Consider the following 21839-nt stretch of genomic DNA (forward strand, 5'->3'; position numbering starts at 1 on the left):
AAGCAAAAACTCATATCGTCAGTGACATAAGCAGATGGTTTTCTGTGCTGGAAGCAGTAACACTTTGCTTGTTATGTGAAGACCATCTTCTGAGTTTTTGTTAAGCGAAGATACCATAGGAAAGAAATGTGAAGACCAAGAGTCTCATATAAACAGAGAAGTGAAGAAAAGTATTTTATTACATTCTAACCATTTTAACAGAAAACACAGCTATTATAAAGTGACTAGAATCAGATTAGTATACTGGGTTTTTACCTTGTTGTGGGGGTTACCAGACAATTACTAGAGAACAAACTTGGGGAAAACTTGTGGGTTTGGTTCATCAAGTAGTGTTGGGTTGGTCATTTGCCATTTGAGAAGTAGTGGTTTCTGGAGGACAATTTTAAATATTTTCCACCCACAGTGCTTGATAAATGGCAAGTAATGATGCATAGAAGTATACCACTGTCTCCCATGGCCTGGGAGGTCATTGAAAGCTGCTTGTAGTATTCTGCTCTGTTATTGGACTGCATTTGGAAGGGAGCATTCTCTTAGAGTTAATGGGACTATAACGTTCCTTTTAAACATTTTAACGATTCCAAAAGTGTGTCCTCATATTTCTATAACTATCCTGCTGAGCCATATCTGGACAATACTGAATGGCAAGTTAATTGTTATTGGAAAGGGAAAGAACACTCAGACACTGGCTAGAGTTAGTGGTCTGTATATTGTGAATCTTAGTTATTCCTGTAATGGGTGTCAATAACAAACAGTCTGGCTTCCAAAATTAGCGTGTGTTTTATCCAGTAAAGCTCATAGATTTATATGAATTGTAGATTATGATAATAAAACTGACTGATAATGAATTATGGTTTCAATAGGAGTTCTTTTTTCAAAGATGTTAAATTCATGCAAAAAATTGAGTTATCATCAGATTTTGAGGTGGTAAGTTTAGAAGTTAGTGGTGGTTTGCCAATTTACAGTAGCTAAGGATCTGGTCTCATATTTATAACCAATCTACGTATTATGGCATTTGATTTTTTTCAGGCATATGGAGTTAGGGCATCGAGCTTTTTGAGGAAAAGCCCTTAGTAAGTAAGTAGAGGAGTGGAGCTGCATCATTGCAGGGGAAACACCAGGAAGCATTCTGTTCCATGGTGACAGAAAGCCTCCAAGAAATCTACAATGCTCATGTCTATCCTTTATGGGAGCCAGTTTATTACATTCTTGTGCCAGCCCAGTGTGTAGACTGGTGGAAGAGAGGCCATTTTTGCTCATTTTTGGGGTAATGTGCCCCAGGAGAGTAGGGAGGGACTGCATTCCCCTAAATGAAAGGACTGACTGCTGGCCACAACAGTGAAGGTTTTATGTGCTTTCCTATCCTTTGAGCACCCAGATATGGGCCAGGCAGAACCTGCCCTATAGTTTCATTTTTCTAATTGCTCCTTAATAGTGTGCAAACTTTCTTTTTAGCATTTGAAATATTGATGTTGGCTTTCTGCTTGGTCTACATCTTTATTGCACAAACTGTACCATAATAGAATCTATATTGCACTATGTTTTCTGTGCAGTTTTTTTTCTTTTAAATTCAGTGTGTGCACCTGGTGCTGCAAATAAGTATGGAGATTTTCCCTACATGACTAAACTGAGGATGTGCTGAGAGTGCAATAAAAACATGTGGGAGAGCTCTCAGTAACTAACTTATGACACTTCAGTAGTTAATTGCTCACAAAATTTTACTTCATAAAAATACTCATGAACCTGATTTGATCAGTACAACACTTTGGGAATTTACATGGCGAGTGAAGCATTTCATATCATAATAGATGAGAATATGTGTTTTCAACTATTTTAATTGCAGTTGACATTCATGAGGAAACTGATGAGAGTAGCTCCTTTCCCCCAGCTGATAAGTATCTAAGAGTTAGGTATTATTATTGAAAACTGTTGTGTGAAATTTTTCATTATTTCACATTATATTGTATTATCTGCTTTCCAAACATTTTGCTTTCAGTAAAATTTTGAGGTCCTCAAATTGCTTTTGAAAAATCAGCTGATTTTGTGAAATCCTAGGCTAATATAAAATGTATTGAATTTTCAGGTTTTGGAAATTCTAATGAAAACTTTGTGTGGAAATACTATGGGCTATCTTTGACAATTTTGGCTTGTAGCAAAGTCAGGATGGGACAAAGCACAACAAAGCCAGCCACATGGATTTTTAGAATAGAACATGTACATGGGAACACACCAGGTCGTAGCAGGATGGGAGCATGTATATGCTCTAGTTCCCCTTTGCAAAGTGGCTTGGCAATCTCTATGGGTCCTATGCTCAGAAGAGGTCAACACAGGACAGATGACCAAGCTGAGTCTCTAGAAGATGGCATCAGATGACATATTTTCCATTTCAATGTGGTTTTATATCACTTTAGCGTTGTTTGGCATGGAGAGATAATGAATTACCAAGGCTTTGTTCAACTGGTAGATCTCACTGCTCAGTGGGAGAGACAATCCCATCCTCTCGCTGTTCAGCAAAAGGCTATTTTCCTACAGTGGGGTGCACAGATGCCTTTTTGGTAGCAGCATTTGGCATGGGTACAGTTTCTACTGCATCAGCAGCATTGAACTCATCCTCTGTCCTAGCACTGCCACTCTCCTCTTCCCTAGTCCTGTCCATGACAATGTTGTAAGTTTCCAAGAGGGAAGCCATTTGAGGAAGTTTGGCTGAACTGATATTTTGAGCAGCTGGAGTGGGAGAAGGATAAAGATAATTGTTATAGTATTTGTATATTTTATTCTTATTAGGCAATGTTTTATATTGTGGTACCACCTACGGCTCAAAACCAGGTTTGGCTTCATTGTTCTAGGCACTACAGGACAGATTTTCAAAGATAGTAGGTATCTGAAGATGAAGATAGACATCTTGAAGGATTTTCAATAGTATCTAAGGTAGTTAAGAGCTTAAGACTCATTGACTGTTAGATGTGAGGCACCTAATGTGCATAGACTGTTTTGAAAATCCCACTTGATGCCTATTTGCATCTTTCGACACCAAAGCACTTTTGAAAATCTGGCCCAAAAGAACAGTCCATGCCCCCAGAGAGTTTACAGTCTAAAACACATGATGTAACACGTGGATGAGATTGAGAAACAGACTGTGGAGGGGAACGCTGATGAGATAACTAGGGTTACCATGCATCCCATTTGGGCGAGGACTCTTCCCTTTTTTAAGCCCTGTCCCGGTTGTCGTGACTTTTTTGGCAAATGGCAAACGCCCATATTTGTCCAAAAATAGGATGCAGAGGAATGTGGGGGGGGTGGGGGTGGGGGGGAGCTGCAATCCCAGCCCCACAGGGAGGGGATGCAGGGCTCTGGTGGGGGGCAGGTAGGTTTCCAGCGAACAGCAACACCAACCCCAGCCTCATGCAAGGGGTGGGCAGGGCTCCAGCAAGCCGTGCTGCACAAAGAGGTGGGCTTGGGCAAGCAGCAACGCCAGCCCATGTGGAGGGGGGGCCTTGGGACCGTGGCTCGGGCCAGCCCAGTGGGAGGGGAGGGAGAAGGGTGAATAGGTGGCATACAGGGTGAAGCTTGGACGAGCAGCTCAGACCACTTTGCGGAGGAGGGGGGCTCAGGCTAGCCCCATGCGGTGTCGCATTTTCCCTTTGAGAAATTTGGTCACCCTAGAGAGAACAAATAAGTATAGTAGGAGAGGCACAGTTCTTAGCCTGTCAGTAGTAGTGGAGCTTGTATAAGCAATGATGTGTAAGCAGAGAAGCCAGCCTGTTTCCTACCAGGATCCTTCAGTGAACTACAAAGTCTTCCTAACTCTTCAGACATGTACATGATCACAACAACAAGAATAAAATTAAAATAGACATACTCCACCCATCTACTGGGTGATGCCGCCTCAACCCCCTTGAGATCCTTCTTACCACCTGCAGCTGGAGCATTGTGTGTGGCGTTTTACCTCATGCTGTCAGTCTCAGTCTTCCGAGATCTCTTGTTGTTAGTTTGCTAATATAGTTTAGTAGTACCCTTAGGCTTAGTTTTAAGTTAGGTAATTCGCTGCCTTGGGTAATATCCTTACCAGGGTGTTTTAGCATTGGCCATTGCATGGGGTGGCTGTTCCCAACACTGACTCTCACTCGTAGTGTTTGTTGTATCTGGAAGAACAGCACATTAAAGAAAGGTGCTCCATCTGCAAGTCGTTCAAGAAAAGAATGTAGGTTGTTAGGGAGTCGCACTTGAAGTAGCATCTTGTGAGCAGGCCATTAGATCCACTTTGGCACGAGAGGACTCTTCTGATCGGCCGGCATTCATTGCAGAGGGCCATATGTTGGCCAAAATTTGTTGCAGTGATCTTTGTATGTGGTGGATGCTTCGGCCAGAGTTATGGCATCAGCTGTGTCCCTGAGGAGGGCCTTGGCATTGCAGGATTTTAGAATAGTTCTGGATGAGCAGCAAAATATAGAGGACTGACTTTTTGCTGGTTAGTTTTTGTTCTCAGATAAAACCGAGGAGGCCCTGCATTCGTTTCATGACTCCTGGGCTACTTTAAATTTGTTGGTAGTTTGTCCCAGCTACAACGAGGTGCCTCTACAAAGTCAGTAGCAACAGCAACAGTATCACTCACAATGTTTCTTCTGACAGCCCCAGGCGCACATACATCTCACTGGAATACACGTCTGCACCTACATCTAGAAGAGCAGTTACAGAACAATGAAGAACTACAGTTACATTAAAAAGTAACCATTTTTCCCCGCTTCCAGTCCCTCTATCCTTCCTGCACCTTCCCCATCCCTGTCCCCAGTTTTCCAAGGTCAGTTGACACTTGATAAAATGTCCTGTGATAACTGTAACCATATTATTCTGAAATTTGCAATTCTTTCCAATTTCTTGAAAACATGAACTATATATTAAACTGACCGTAGTCTAAATGGGGCGGGAGTCTGGGCTGGCATTAAGGATCATGAGATATGGCAAACGTGCCATTCTCTCTTTGGTTGTCTGGAAGTCCACGTGCTAGGGTCTTCCCAAAGCAGTTTTCCAGTTGCCATACGGATTTTATTCCACAATGGATACAGGAGGCTCCTTCAGAAATTGTACCTGCTAAAGCTTGGGCATGGTTCCAGTAGTGCTGAGGCAAAAATGTGAAGTGAGTGCAAGAGGCTACCTTATATTTGTAGTGGAGATGCTTTTTGTTTTCTATGCCATGGAAAAGGTAAAGTAATAGTAGGGGGAAAACCCAATGGGATAGAGACATTAGAAAATACTAATGATAATTTCTTGACAGTGAATATGCTCTAGAAATTTCCCAAGAAAAGCGGCTGACAATAAATGTCAAAACTAATTAAACTAGACAAAGTACTAGACAATGTAATGTAGAAAATAGTGCCACCTTGGTGGAAGTCAGAGGATAGATTTTTGTGAACGAATGGGTCTTTTCCATATCCCTTTTCTGTAATTCCGGTAACATTAACATATGTATTTGTAGACCATCTCTTTCCCCACAAGACCCGCACTGTTGAATTTTCTCTAAAAGAAATGTGCCTAGTTCTGCTAACCTTTCGTAGTAGGCCTTAGTTCCAAATCTCTCTTTATTTTTGCTGTCCTCAGGAGAGAGAGAGAGCGAGTGTGTGTTCGTGTTCTCAAAGCTAAAGTCAGTACTCAAGCTAACAGTCATAGCAATGAAGAGATGAAAAGGTCCTATTAGACCATCTGATCCAGTTCCATGACAATGCAGAATTTTTCCCTCCAGTACCTGAGGTCTAACTAGTGCCAAATAAATGATCTTAACATGTGATACTTCTATTACTATAACCTACCGTAGTATGTACCTTCATACTGTTGACACATATTCACTGTATCTCCAGTTTCTTCTTTGTGGGTGCTACTACCTGGCCCTGTATCCTCTCTTCTATATTTGCATATATGACTGTAGCCTGCTGGTTAAGTTCCACCTCTCTTACACCCATGTATTACTGTTGTGTCCAGTAGGGTTGCACAGATCTATCAGAAAGGAAAAATTAGTCTTGAATGTAGAATCTAAGTAAAATTAGTCCTGCCAAAGGATCAAAGTTATTCTAAAGTCAGGGACATGTGAGGCTGGAGGTGAAATTAAAATAGTTGGTTTACAGCTGATACTAGGTGTTTTAGGCATTTTTGGTCCTTTTGAGTGAACTACAATGAGTAACATCCCCCACCTACATGCACTATGGATTTGGGAATTCTGATGTAACTAACAAGTTAAATTCTCATTTGTAAATCAGTAATCTCATATCAGAACAGATTGGAGCATCTGTTATCAAATCAGTCTGTTTTCTATAGTTATGTATATTTCTGAAATGAGCTATTTATACTTGTATGGGCCAAATTCTATTTCATTACACCTTTGGGGTTGAATGATTGTAAATGAGCATAATTTGACCAGTAGGTAGCATAATTTGAGCTCATTCCCAAAACTTGTGTGTATGTTTTGGGGAATGCCTTTTCCTTTTATACAGTTAAAATGAACTTAACTTTTAAAAATGTTCTTACTTATTGCATTGTTCTTTGTGTATGTTTTACAATAGGATGTGATGTTTTGAATATGCTTCAGGGTTCACTAGTTTGTATAATGTTTGATTTTCTGTATCAAAAGCATGTCAAGGTGATCTCTGTGGGTGGTTAATATTTTCTGGAGTTTATTCTTCAACCACAAAATTATGCAAAACTGGCACACTTGGTGATGTGATGTCTATTTTTATATATTTTAATGTAAAATTGGTAGAAGAAAGCACCAGTGTACTATTTACTGTTCATTCAAATTGGGTTTGTTTAGTCTGGAGAGGAGAAGGCTGAGATGGGACATGATAACCGTTTTCAAGTACATAAATAGTTCTTAAAAGGAAAAGAGAAAATTTGTTCTCCTTACCCTTTGAGGATAGGACAAGAAGCAATGGGCTTAAATTGCAGCAAGGCGGTTTAGGTTGGATATTAGGAAAAACTTCCTAACTGTCAGGGTGGGTAAGCACTGGAACAAATTGCCTAGGAAGGTTGTGGAATCTCCATCATTGGAGATTTTTAAGAGCAGGTTAGACAAACACCTGTTAGGGATGGTCTAAATCAGGGATGGACAAACTTTTTGGCCCAAGAGCCACAGCTGGAAATTGTATGGCAGGCAAGGAATGCTCACAAAACTGGGGGGGTTGGGGTGCGGGAGGGTGGGAGGGCTCCCGCTGGGGGTGCAGGCTTTGGGGTGGAGCTGGGGAGGAGGGGTTGGAAGTGCAGGAGGGTGCTCCGGGCTGGGACTGAGGAGTTCAGAGGGCAGGAGGGGGAAATAGGGCTGGGGCATGAGAGAGGGTTGGGGGGCAGGCTCTGGGCAGCACTTACCTCAAGTAGCTCCCAGAAGCAGCAGCATGTCCCCCCTCTTGGTCCTACGCAAAGGTGCGGCCAGGCAGCTCTGCACGCTGCCTTGTCCGCAGGTGCCGCCCCTACAGCTCCCTTTGGCTGCATTTCCCAGCCAAGGGGCAGCGCTTGGGGCAGGGGCAGTGTGCAGAGCCCCCTGGCTGCCCCTATGTATAGGCAAGATCCCGACCCTGCTCCCCGGCTGGAGTGCTGGAGCAGGCAAGCCCTGGACTCCACTTCGTGGTGGGAGCTCGAGGGCCGAATTAAAATGTCTGGAGGGCCGGATATGGCCCCGGGCCATAGTTCACCTAGCCCAGTCTACATAATACTTAGTCCTGCCATGAATGCAGGCAACTGGACTAGATGTCCTCTTGAGGTCCCTTCCAGTTCTATGATTCCATGATTCTTGGGTGTGAAAGTGATGGTGGTGTTGGCAGGAGTAATTAATTTATCACTCCCATTTTGTGCCCATTGATTATGCCCGTGAGAAATTGTATGATAGCTTAGGTTCTAATTGCCAGTGGCAGCACCGTGTAATGTGTCGGTTTTTTAAATGTATTGATTAAAGACACTGTAAAACTTTGCTAATGTTTGGGAAACCTATTTCAAACTGCTGATTTTTGCAGATTATCAAGGAAACAAACAGAAATAAAATAACACTTTTTTATTGCACAATGGGCTGAGAATGTTATTTTGCTACTTTTGTGACTGAAGGAAGTTTTTTTTAAAACAATTGTTTAGAGCAACATTTTAAAATAAATATATATGAAACATTTAAAAAAGCAAATCAAATGACTGGAATAGTCAAGGGCAAGTAATGCCATTTTATTAGAAAATAGGCTTTTTTTTTTTTAAAGGCCAGGACAATCAGCAAAATAAAACGTATAAAGCATAGTCACGAAAAAAAGGGGGGGGGGGTGGAAGAGGCAATGCCAATTTGTGTAAAACATAATTGAGGAAATTTTTTAAAAAGGAATATTATAGTAGGCAAGGGAAATTTTATAAACTACCTATTGAAAGCAAAACTAATGTACTGAGAAAATAATTGTAACTAATAAGTCATATGTCTACTATCGTACTGATTGCTCTCCTTGTATATTGTATCCTTTCTCCTACTCTTTGTCTGTTTTGGTCTTTTTAAGAGGCTATAGCTTCCTATGTATTTATGCAGCATCAAGCACAATGAGACCTCAATCCCAGTTGGGGCCTATGGTTGCTTCCCTACTGCAAATTAAAAGTAAACAATAATAACCTAGTTCAAATGCCTGTGCGGATGACTAACATAAAACTCAAATAAAAATGGACATCCAGTTTCCTAAGGAGATGAATGGACACTTGAGATGAAATTAGTGCCTTGGATAGAATCCTAGCCATTGGGATTAAGCAGAACATTTTCATCTTTATCTGTTTTCAGTGGCAGAGATTTTGGACATATCAAACATGAAATATGTGCTAGACACCAGTAGGTGTGGTAGCTCATGTAATCTGAGAGGGTCGAAAAAGAAGAATAGGTGAGACTATTCTTGGTCATGTGACTGAACAAGATTAGTGTAGTAATAATAACAGACCCTGAGAATGATCTCTGCAGTATCTGGCAAAGTACACTAAAGGAGTGATCAGAAACATTAAGCCCCTGTGAGTAGTGCCAAACTAAGGCCAAGTCTACACTATAAATTTATATCAGTATAACGATGTCACTCAGGAGTGTGAAAAATCCACACCCCTGAGCAATGCACTTATACTGACCTAACCCCCAGTCCAGACAGCGCTATGCCAACGGGAGAGCTTCTCCTGCTGACATAGCTACCGCCTCTCGTGGAGGTGGATTAACTACACTGATGGGAGAAGCTCTCCCTGTTGGCATAGTAGCATCTTCAATAAAGTGCCACAGCAGTGCAGCTGCATTGGTTCAGCTGTAGCACTGCAGTTTCTTAATGTAGACTTGCTGTGAGGCGATGCATCAGTAGAACAGTGCCCATTCTGGCAAATGTGGTGCAGCCCCTGGGCTCACATTGTGTAGTGGGGCTGTCAGTCTATTCCTGGTACCCAGAAGTCTGAAAACCCTTTCTTCACTCTCAAGTCTGTTAGGGGGTTAGTAGGGGAACCCAGGCTTACCCACTCCACTGGGTTCCAGCGCAGGGCCTTTGAGCTAAATAAGCAGGATCAGGGTTCTTCGACTCTGACTGTGCCCTTAGCTCCTTCCTACCTCCCCCTGGGTCTCTGCAGGCTCTCCAGCCTGTCTGTCAGTTCGTCCCCCTTCTGGGCTGTTAAGTAAAACATATAAAGGCCAATCCCTCTAATTACTTTATTTTAACCTTTTTCTGAATTTTCCACCTTGTTAGGTTCAGAAACTTTCAAATTGCACACTTACAGCTAGTACATTTTGGCATAACTCTTTCCTAGCTGTATGATTGTGTTGGTCTGTCCATGCCTACCATGCTTTATTTCATGAGTGTGTCTGTGCGCTGTGCCTCAGCAGCGAGTGTTAGTGGAAGGAGTTTGCTTGTTTGTGTTTTCTAAGATTTGTTATGCTCCCAAATTGCCTGGAGTTTGAAGACATTGTTAAGACTATCTGGTGGAGATAGTCTTCTTTATGCATTACAAATATATGCAGCACAGAGTTGCAGGTTTTGCAAATATATTACTTGATTGCATCTAAGGTTGCCACCTTTCTAACTGCTAGTAACCGGACTCCTAAGGCCCTAACTCCTGCTCAGCCTCTTCCCCCATGGCCCTGCCCTCATCGCTTGCTCTCTTTACCCTTTTCTTCTGTTGCTTGCTGGATTGTCTTCACCTCTCTCCCTCCGCCCATCTGGGCTCCCTCTGCTCAAGTGCTGGGACAGGAGCTGCTGCAGCCTGACAAGGAGCCTGCTTGCAGGTAGTAGGTGACACCAGTGTAACCGGGCTTTTGGTGTCTGGTCAGTACATCTGACCAGACACTGCCTGATCCCCTCTTTGACTGAACTTTCTGGTCGAAAACCAGGGAAATGACAACTCTAAATTTTACTCAGACACAGAAGCCAAAAACTGGACTGTCTGGGTAAAACTCGGACAAGTGGCAACCTTAGCATCATCAGCTCAGAATGGTCCTCTAAGTTTGAGAAATATCAGGAGTCATTACCAGGCAGCAGATCCTGTTTCAGAAGTTCTTGTGTGTCTAAATTTCTAATTGTGTCTAGGCAGAAAATTGGTTTCACTGTAGAGTTAATCAGATCATGCTAAGAGTTTAATAATTTTATTTAACACCCATCACATTTATAATTCTGTACATGCACATGCAGTACAAAGTTGGAAAATGTCAGTCTGCCTGTATTGATGTTTTGTGGGTGTCAGGATCATTAGGATAAAAATATTGTATGGAATGACTAGCAGAGGATGTGTATTTGGTGCTTTATTTTGAGGGATAAAGAGCAGTTAAATATGCTACTGTATAGAAGCAGCCTGGTCGGAGATAGGTAAAGATTGGAGAGAGCTTGCAGCTTTTGAAGCATTGAATTGCTGCCGGCAAACGTAGCAGAAAAGGTCCTGAAAAGATTTCTCATGTCCAAGTACAAGCAAGTTTGATTCCACACCTCCAGCTTTAACTTGCAGTTTTGCCTTACCAACATCACCTACCTTTTATTTCATGTTCAATCTCATTTTTTTGTTCTCCATTTCCAGTTCTCATTAAGTGTCTTCACCTTTTTCAAAAGCCTAGTTTCTGGCTTTTGGTTCTTTTGGGGAGACTGAATGCATGGGTGCTGCTACCTATAGGGCAGTAATAGGAATCTTCCGACCTCATGGCAGAATACTTCTCCTAGAACGAGACTGAAGAGAAAAAATAATCTTAAACTGAAACACAATTTGCTACGTATCTACTCGGAAGCAGAAAAAAAGGATGTATAGGCCATTATTGCCACTGGCCTACAAAAGTTTTTTCAGTTTCTTAACTTCAACTTTAGAGTTTTTTCTTTCCATCTAAGTATTTAGACAGTACACTGTGGCACAAGTTGAGAATAAAAATATGAAAACTGAAATGAATATATTTCCTGATAAAGTTGTTTGTCATCTTACACTTAGAAGTTTTGTACTGGGGAAAGGAAAAGCTTCATAAAGGAGGTATCTAACTTATTTAAGTATACTGAAAGAAGTATTTTTAACTTCTGGGCAAAACTGCAAAACTGTATTTTCACATTATATGGTAATTCAATTGAGTGAATTACAGTTAAACAATGTAAATCACCATATGACAGTACTTTTGATCCTCTTCACAGATATTATGGAGGTGATCTAGCAGTTAAGGTTGCATTGAGATTAGCACTTATTTTGGAATAAAATCTATTTTACACGTTAATGATTGAATTTAGTCGTCAAAAGAGAAAACAAAATTTTTCATAATTTTTTGGGTCAAAGATTGACTGACTTTGACAAATGAGACCTGTCTTTAAATTTGTCTCTGCAAGTCAATTAGTCTATGCTCAGCAAAGACTGTATGATGACCTAGCTGGAATATGACAACTCAAAGGTGGGTATATCAATAAAAGGTGCATGTTTGCTCAGTGATTGGGAGGAATAGGAAATGACATGAGGCCCTGGTATGGGGTGTATGTATAAGGTAACTCGAAGAAAGAATAAATGGATGAGATATAGAATCTGATGATAGAGAAGTAATTTATAGTGTCAGGGACAGCGAGAGGATAAGGTACAAAAACAGGGAGAGGAAGAACTTAGTATTTTGGATAAGGTTGAGATAAGCACCCATACTTCAGAAGGTGTATCTGAACAGATTTAACTGTCACTATAATTGCTTACTAGTGAAGACCCCTGGAAAAACAGAGTGCAAAATCTGCTGGATGTGGCCAGATCTTTATTGTGCTTGGGAAGCTGTGAGAGTATGCAGAGTTAGGGTTATTCAAGGGCACAACTTTCATTGTAATGTAATAGCTTTTTTGTATTTAATAGATTTCTTTGACTCCTAGAAAGTATCTTACAGAATGTTTTGAATATTAGGTTTTAAAGTCCAAACCCTGCTTGCCTGAGTCAGGCAAATAGCCTTATTAATAGTCAACAGAGTCACCAAGACCCCTTGCCTGAGTCAGGCAAGCCGGCTTTAACCCGAATTATTTATTACTTTTTCATTCGAAAATGCCATTAATAAAGGTGGGTGAGAGTGTGGCATACCTGGATAAACAGCAAAAATCCAGATTCTGGAGCCTGCAAAGCGATCCATAAAGCATAGGATTTTCAAAAGTGCTCAGCACTCCTCTAACTCTGTTTCCATTGAAATCAATGAGATTTTTACCATTGATGTCATGGAGAGCAGTCAGGCCAATGCTGAGCTCTCTTGAAAATCTCATCCTTAATATAATTTGATAGGAACACTGTTAATAACTCTCAAGCTGTCCTTTGTGCTATATCTGACAGCTTTTAATATAAGGATAGCAGCAGTACACAACATAGCCGTTTTGTATTTCATTGGAAAGCTCGGCTAGCTTTACATCAAGGACAGCAGGAGCTGGAGTTAGATAAAGCTCTTAGGCGCTGAATCCAACTGCTGCCCTTTGCAGCCTTTGCCTGCAGCTGACGACAGAAACTTCCCCCAAGGCCCTTGTTGCCCCAGAGACTAGGGCAACAGGAGATGGATTTAAATAAATGCTTCATAACATCAGCAGTCCTGTGACATGAGCATAACTTTAATCTCTTTGTTTTTACCTGTGACATCGGCACATTGCTGCTTGCCCTTCTCACCCTCTTTATCTCTCTCTCTTTCCATTTTGTAGTAACCCCTTTGTATTCCTCTTTCCCCTCCATTATTTGTTAGTCGTCCTTCCCTCCTGCTTTTTTGTTCTCAGGTACTTCATCCTTCCTTCCTAATTCCATTATTCCCACTGTCACTGAACTTAACTCACCTGCATCTCTTCATTTTTCTTTTTGTCCTAGCTGCTAGTGACACCTGTCTAAAACCTGGCCTCCACTCCTTGCTTTCTTTCTCCTCTTCTGTCCTTTTTGTCCCTCTAAATGCTCCCTCCATTACCATTTCTTATGTGCTGTTCTCTCTAATCTTAATCAGAGAACTTTCCCAATTCTAATAATAACTCTTTGAAAATTGGGAACAGAGAGCTGTTTCTTACATAACATTTTCACTTCATACATGTCTGGTGGTTTGGTAGTACAGTTTGAAATTAATTCACTGTAATATAATCCCTTTTTAGAGATCTTCCCACTATTGTGACAATATTTATTTGTTTTATATTTTGTTCTCTTTTTGGAGCAAGGTATGGGGGAATATTTTAAGTTTTGAAATACATGTCACCTTTTGTCATGTCTTGAATCATTTTTAAACCGTCTATTTATAACTGTGTATTATGCTGTTGTATAATCATTATTAATATAGCAAAGAGCTTTGGAACATGTTGTATTGGGGAGTTTGGGTCAGAAACATTTACAACATCATAAATATTCCATAGGATATCAGTGAAGTACCTAGCACTCTGCTGAGGCTGTATAAGTAGTAAGTAAATAACTTCTAGCAATATTTACAGTATGGTATTTATAGTTGGATTTAGAAACTGTTTCAGATAAAGAACAACATGGTGGCATTTGTTTCTCTTTCCGTTTGGTCTTTGGGGGAGAAAAAAAGTACAAACATCTGCAAAAGTAATTGGTAGTTGGTTGAGAAGTTAGGGTGGGGAGACAGCTGTTTTTCAGCTCTGCCGTCATCAGTAAGTACCACTACAATCAGAAAAGCAGTACTTGTGGCACCTTAGAGACTAACAAATTTATTAGAGCATAAGCTTTCGTGACCTACAGCTCACTTCATTGGATGCATTTGGTGGAAAATACAGAGGGGAGATTGCAAGTGATGGAGAATCTATTACAACTTCAAGTAAATTGTTCCAATGGTTAATTACCCTTACTATTAAAAATCTATGCCTTTTTTCCAGTCTGAATTTGTTGAGCTTCTACTTCTAGCCATTGGCTGGTGTTATACCTTTATCTGCCAGACTGAAGAGCCCATTATTAAATATTTATTCTCCATGTAGGTACTTATGGACTGTAATCAAGTCACCCCTTAACATTCTGTTTGTTAAGCTAAATAGATTGAACTCCTTGAATCTATGACTGAAAGTCATGTTTTCTAATCCTTTAATCATTCTTCAGGCTCTTCTCTGAATCCTCATCAGCTTATCAATATCCTTTTGAATTGTGGACACCAGAACTGGATACTATTCCAGCAGCTGTCACACCAGTGCCAAATACAGAAGTAAAATAATCTTTCTGCTTCTACTTGAAATTGCCCTGTTCATGCATCCAAGAATTGCAATAGTCCTTTTTGGCCACGTCATCACACTGGGAGCACCTGTTCGGCTGATTATCCACCATGACCCCCAAATCTTTTTCAGAGTCACTGCTTCCCAAGATAGAGTTCCCCATCTTATAAGTTTTGCCTACGTTTTCTGTTCCCAGATGTATACATTTACATTCAGCTGTATTAAAATGTGTATTGTTTGCTTGAACCCAGTTTACCAGGTACTCTAGATCATTCTGAATCAGTGACCTGTCCTCTTCATTATTTATCACTCCCCCAATTTTTGTGTTATTTGCAAACTTTATCAGTGTTTTATGTTTTCTTGCAGGTCCTTGATAACAATTTAAAATAACATAGGGCCAAGAACAGATCCCTGTAGGACCCCACTAGAACCAGTTAACAGTTACATTTTGAGGCCTATCAGTTAGACAGTTTTTAATCCAGTTAATATGTACTATGTTAATGATATAACCACTATAATCCCATTCTTAGATCCGGGAGACTGGTTCATCACCCTCGACCTCCAGGATGCCTCCTTTCATGTGACTATCCACCCATCCCTCATCATTTCCTCTCTTTTACTGTTGGCTCAGAACACTACCAGCATGGAGTCCTTCCGTTTGGGCTCTTCACAGCTCTGAGAGTCTTTATGAAGCTTCTCTCAGCAGTAGCAGCTCATTTAAATTAATGGGACATAGCAGTATTCTCATGCCTGGACAATTGGCTCCTCAGAGGTCGATCAGCTCTAGAGGTCCAGTTGGCAACCTCTAGCTCTGTTTTAGTCTTTGGGCTTCACATCAATTGGAAAAAGAAAAGGAGTACTTGTGGCACCTTAGAGACTAACAAATTTATTAGAGCATAAGCTTTCGTGAACTACAGCTCACTTCATCGGATGCATTTGGTGGAAAAAACAGAGGAGAGATTTATATACACACACACAGAGAACATGAAACAATGGGTTTATCATACACACTGTAAGGAGAGTGATCACTTAAGATAAGCCATCACCAACAGCAGGGGGGGGGAAGGAGGAAAACCTTTCATGGTGACAAGCAGGTAGGCTAATTCCAGCAGTTAACAAGAATATCAGAGGAACAGTGGGGGGTGGGGTGGGAGGGAGAAATACCATGGGGAAATAGTTTTACTTTGTGTAATGACTCATCCATTCCCAGTCTCTATTCAAGCCTAAGTTAATTGTATCCAGTTTGCAAATTAATTCCAATTCAGCAGTCTCTCGTTGGAGTCTGTTTTTGAAGCTTTTTTGTTGAAGTATAGCCACTCTTAGGTCTGTGATCGAGTGACCAGAGAGATTGAAGTGTTCTCCAACTGGTTTTTGAATGTTATAATTCTTGACGTCTGACTTGTGTCCATTCATTCTTTTACGTAGAGACTGTCCAGTTTGGCCAATGTACATGGCAGAGGGGCATTGCTGGCACATGATGGCATATATCACATTGGTAGATGCGCAGGTGAACGAGCCTCTGATAGTGTGGCTGATGTGATTAGGCCCTATGATGGTATCCCCTGAATAGATATGTGGACAGAGTTGGCAACGGGCTTTGTTGCAAGGATAGGTTCCTGGGTTAGTGGTTCTGTTGTGTGGTGTGTGGTTGCTGGTGAGTATTTGCTTCAGATTGGGGGGCTGTCTGTAAGCAAGGACTGGTCTGTCTCCCAAGATCTGAGAGAGCGATGGCTCGTCCTTCAGGATAGGTTGTAGATCCTTGATGATGCGTTGGAGAGGTTTTAGTTGGGGGCTGAAGGTGATGGCTAGTGGCGTTCTGTTGTTTTCTTTGTTGGGCCTGTCCTGTAGTAGGTGACTTCTGGGTACTCTTCTGGCTCTGTCAATCTGTTTCTTCACTTCAGCAGGTGGGTATTGTAGTTGTAGGAATGCATGATAGAGATCTTGTAGGTGTTTGTCTCTGTCTGAGGGGTTGGAGCAAATGCGGTTATATCGTAGAGCGTGGCTGTAGACAATGGATCGAGTGGTATGATCTGGATGAAAGCTAGAGGCATGTAGGTAGGAATAGCGGTCAGTAGGTTTCCGATATAGGGTGGTGTTTATGTGACCATCGCTTATTAGCACCGTAGTGTCCAGGAAGTGGATCTCTTGTGTGGACTGGTTCAGGCTGAGGTTGATGGTGGGATGGAAATTGTTGAAATCATGGTGGAATTCCTCAAGAGCTTCTTTTCCATGGGTCCAGATGATGAAGATGTCATCAATGTAGCGCAAGTAGAGTAGGGGCATTAGGGGACGAGAGCTGAGGAAGCGTTGTTCTAAGTCAGCCATAAAAATGTTGGCATACTGTGGAGCCATGCGGGTACCCATCGCAGTGCCGCTGATTTGAAGGTATACATTGTCACCAAATGTGAAATAGTTATGGGTCAGGACAAAGTCACAAAGTTCTGCCACCAGGTTAGCCGTGACAGTATCGGGGATACTGTTCCTGACGGCTTGTAGTCCATCTTTGTGTGGAATGTTGGTGTAGAGGGCTTCTACATCCATAGTGGCTAGGATGGTGTTTTTAGGAAGATCATCAATGGACTGTAGTTTCCTCAGGAAATCGGTGGTGTCTCGAAGATAGCTGGGAGTGCTGGTAACGAAGGGCCTGAGGAGGGAGTCTACATAGCCAGACAATCCTGCTGTCAGGGTGCCAATGCCTGAGATGATGGGGCGTCCAGGATTTCCAGGTTTATGGATCTTGGGTAGCAGATAGAATACCCCAGGTCGGGGCTCCAGGGGTGTGTCTGTGCGGATTTGTTCTTGTGCTTTTTCAGGGAGTTTCTTGAGCAAATGCTGTAGTTTCTTTTGGTAACTCTCAGTGGGATCAGAGGGTAATGGCTTGTAGAAAGTGGTGTTGGAGAGCTGCCTAGTAGCCTCTTGTTCATACTCCGACCTATTCATGATGACGACAGCACCTCCTTTGTCAGCCTTTTTGATTATGATGTCAGAGTTGTTTCTGAGGCTGTGGATGGCACTGTGTTCTGCATGGCTGAGGTTATGGGGTAAGCGATGCTGCTTTTCCACAATTTCAGCTCGTGCACGTCGGCGGAAGCAGTCTATGTAGAAATCCAGGCTGCTGTTTCGACCTTCAGGAGGAGTCCACCCAGAATCCTTCTTTTTGTAGTGTTGGCAGGAAGGTCTAATCACATCAGCCACACTATCAGAGGCTCGTTCACCTGCGCATCTACCAATGTGATATATGCCATCATGTGCCAGCAATGCCCCTCTGCCATGTACATTGGCCAAACTGGACAGTCTCTACGTAAAAGAATGAATGGACACAAGTCAGACGTCAAGAATTATAACATTCAAAAACCAGTTGGAGAACACTTCAATCTCTCTGGTCACTCGATCACAGACCTAAGAGTGGCTATACTTCAACAAAAAAGCTTCAAAAACAGACTCCAACGAGAGACTGCTGAATTGGAATTAATTTGCAAACTGGATACAATTAACTTAGGCTTGAATAGAGACTGGGAATGGATGAGTCATTACACAAAGTAAAACTATTTCCCCATGGTATTTCTCCCTCCCACCCCACCCCCCACTGTTCCTCTGATATTCTTGTTAATTGCTGGAATTAGCCTACCTGCTTGTCACCATGAAAGGTTTTCCTCCTTCCCCCCCCTGCTGTTGGTGATGGCTTATCTTAAGTGATCACTCTCCTTACAGTGTGTATGATAAACCCATTGTTTCATGTTCTCTGTGTGTGTGTATATAAATCTCTCCTCTGTTTTTTCCACCAAATGCATCCGATGAAGTGAGCTGTAGCTCACGAAAGCTTATGCTCTAATAAATTTGTTAGTCTCTAAGGTGCCACAAGTACTCCTTTTCTTTTTGCGAATACAGACTAACACGGCTGCTACTCTGAAACATCAATTGGAAGAAGTCTAGATGGACCCCAGTTTAAAGAATAGACTTTATCAGAGCCACTCTAGACTCCCTAAGTGCTAGAACCTATCTCCCCAAAGACACATTCTCCATTCTGTGCAGTCTATTCTCTACGATACAACACAGCCTGCAAAAAAGTGCAAGGGCCTTCCTAGAACTCTTGGGCCACATGGAGGCTGTGTTCATCATGCCACATGCAAGACTGCTCCTCACGTGTCTTCACATATTGCTAAGGACTGCATACGCTCCAAAGAGACGCCATATCTCCAAATGCATCACAGTACCTCAGAAAGTTCTGGACTCTCTCAGGGGGTAGAAGGACCCACTGAAGGGCTGCAAGGGCTCACATTCCCCATCCTGAAAGATCCTCACAATGGTCACTTCTCTTATGGTATGGGGGTTCACCTCCAAGGGGCTGCTCAGGGTAATGCTGGACAACAGAGTAGCAATATATTATATCAACAGACATGGCAGAGCAAGATCCCAGTCCTTATGCGCAGAGTCACTAACTAGTTTATCTCAGCAGTTTATCATCTAGGATTCCAGAATACAATTGCTGTCTCCCTGAACAGAAACTTCCATCAGGACCACAAATGGGAGTTCAGTGAATCTGTTTTCCACAGCATCTACAAAGCCAAGGGGTTTCCCAGAAGCAGATCTATTTGCTACCCCAAACAACATGAAATGTCACCTTTTCTGCTCCAAGGGAGGAAACAGCTGCAACTCATTGGGAGATGCCCTGATAATACCATGGCCCCATGCCCAATTACAGGCTTACCTGCTTCTACCTCTGATCCTAAAGACCTTCCTCAAATTGTTATGGGAATGATCAAGAATTATCCTCATAGTACCATCCTGGCCAAAAAAAGCATGGTACTTGAACCTCCTTCACCTCTCTGTGGCAGCGCCTCTCCACCTTCCTCTCAAGAAGGATCTCCTATCACAGAACAACTGGGACCTGATCTGGCCCACCCCCTCCTCCTTGAACCTGAAAGCATGATTCCTAGATGGTTCCTAGATGGAACATGGAGCTAACCTGTTTGGGTAAGGTTCAGTCAGTTCTCTTGTGTAGCAGGAAACCTAGCACTCCCAAAACTTACCTTCAAAAGTAGAAATGCTTCCATTTTGGGTGATTTTCTTCACTTTTCTCAAGCATCAGAAGTTCTGTTCTCCAAAATCCTAGACTGCGTGTTAGAATTAAAGATACAAGGTCTATCAGTGAGCTCAATCAGAGTACATTTTACTGCTATTACAGCCTTCTGCTCACCCATCGAAGGTTTCTCAGTTTTTGCCCACCCCACTATGGCCAGATTCCTTAAGGACTTACGCAATTTGTTTTCCCCTGTATGGAACTTGGCCCCCTCAGTGGGGTCCTTAATTTGGTTCTCAGTGCCCTCAGGAAATTTCTGTTTGAACCAATGGCTGCCTGGTTCTCTTCTCTCCCTCAAGACTTAGTTGCTCATAGCTATCACTTCAGCTATAGATGGATGGGAGAGTTTGGTACGCTCCTGGCAGACCTGATGTACCGCCTTCTATAGAGATAGGGTTACAATGCATCACCATCCTTGGTTCCTCCCTAAGGTCTCTTCAGAATACCATATTAATCAAGAAATCCATCTTCCAGTGGTCTACTCAAAGTCTCGTGTCTCCAGAGAGGAAAACAGTCTATGCACACTAGTTATCAGAAGGGTTCTCACTCTTTACTTTGACCTTCAGGAGTAAGACCTTCAAGGCCTTTCCTAGATTGTTCGTATAATTTGCAGAGCAGATGAAGGGGCAATCTACTCAAAGACTATCACAGTAGTTTTCTGGTTGCATTTTAACCTGTTATGAATCCTCTGGGAAGAAGCCCCCTCATAGAGTGACAGCACACTCTACTAGAGCTCAGTCCATATCTATACCTCTACTGAAAGATCATTCCCATAACAGAAATCTGTAGGATTGCACCTTGATCTTCCATTCACACTTTTGCATTATGTCATCTTTTCTGCTTGGAGGGATAATACTACCTTTGGTGATGCAGTCCTCCAAACCATTATGGACTTGTCTCCTCAGCATCCACCTTGTTGTTGAGTTACTGCTTGGAAGTGTCATAGAGACAAAACACCCATAGGGACAGAAAATCCCAAACATCTCAAAGAATTCAAGTTACTGTAACATAAGTAACTTCTTCTTACTGCCTGTACCACCTTTGCTGCATCCCTTCTAATGACTGCTTAAGGGCTAATCTTTTCACATGGCAAAGTGGGGGGAATCCGTTGCAGTCCCTTCCAAAGAACACACAGAAAAGAGAGATGTGTTGCTGATGTTTTCGAAACACTAGCAATAGTTCTTTGCATCTATATTACTGTGCTCTTTTTATGGGAGTTTAAAAAACACAAAAAATGCCTGGGACTGATTGTTTAAAATTCAGGTCCATTGATATAGTGACAAAATACAACTTTCAGCTGTATAAAAGATATTACCTCACCCACCTGGTCTCTCTAATATCCTGGGACCAACACGGCTACAACAACACTGCAAACAACCTTCAGCTGTATGAGTGGTAATATAAAATAGCACATAAAAATTGGCTAATGAGATTACTTAAGTACTGAGGCCTCTTCATGGGCTCATTTCACTTTGACATGATTATAAAACATAACTATTAATTTATTTTGCATGTTCTTGTTAATTATAATGGCATCCAGTAGTGCTACTGTAGTTAAGGCTCCCTTGTTTTTTCTATTGTGGGGGTTGTCTTACTCAAGAGGTGGAACTGAGTTTCAGTAAGGAAAGGAATGTTTTCTTGTGTTCTCTTCTTCGTTTTAAATTTTTATAATTTAATTTTTTTTTCTTTTTTAAACTGTCTTTTATAATATAGATTAATGCCTTGAAAATGTAACTTACAATGGCAGATACTGTGCATGTTAAAAATGATTTAAGTGTTTCTATCACTGATTTAGTGAATATGGCACAATACATGTGCATTGTACAGTATTGTACAATGTATTGGACTGTGCATTGGACTATATATTTTTAATAAAGTACAAATGTGTATTGACATAATAGAAGTTATGACTTGATCCAAAGGGCTATCTTGCATTATATTTTAAAAATTGTTGATTAAAGACATTCAATAGAATGGGAGGTGCATACATTAGAAGGCTTCAGGATATGGCTTCTGAAAGAGATACACAGTTAATGATCCAGATCCTCAGTTGATGTGGATCAGCCCCACTTCACTGAATCCAATGCAGTTAGGTTGGTTTACTCCAGTTAAGGATCTTACTTACTAATCACCACATGGAAATCTGG

At 41.7% G+C, this 21839-nt stretch overlaps 1 protein-coding gene across 12 annotated transcripts in view; it reads left to right on the forward strand.

Annotated features, from left to right (window-relative positions):
• Positions 1-21839, forward strand: part of FOXP2 (forkhead box P2) — a 577535-nt gene that overhangs the window by 151460 nt on the left and 404236 nt on the right. The gene's annotated exons all lie outside the window — the stretch shown is intronic.

The sequence above is a fragment of the Dermochelys coriacea genome, chromosome 1 (assembly GCF_009764565.3).
Source record: "Dermochelys coriacea isolate rDerCor1 chromosome 1, rDerCor1.pri.v4, whole genome shotgun sequence".
NCBI classification, from domain to species: domain Eukaryota; kingdom Metazoa; phylum Chordata; order Testudines; family Dermochelyidae; genus Dermochelys; species Dermochelys coriacea.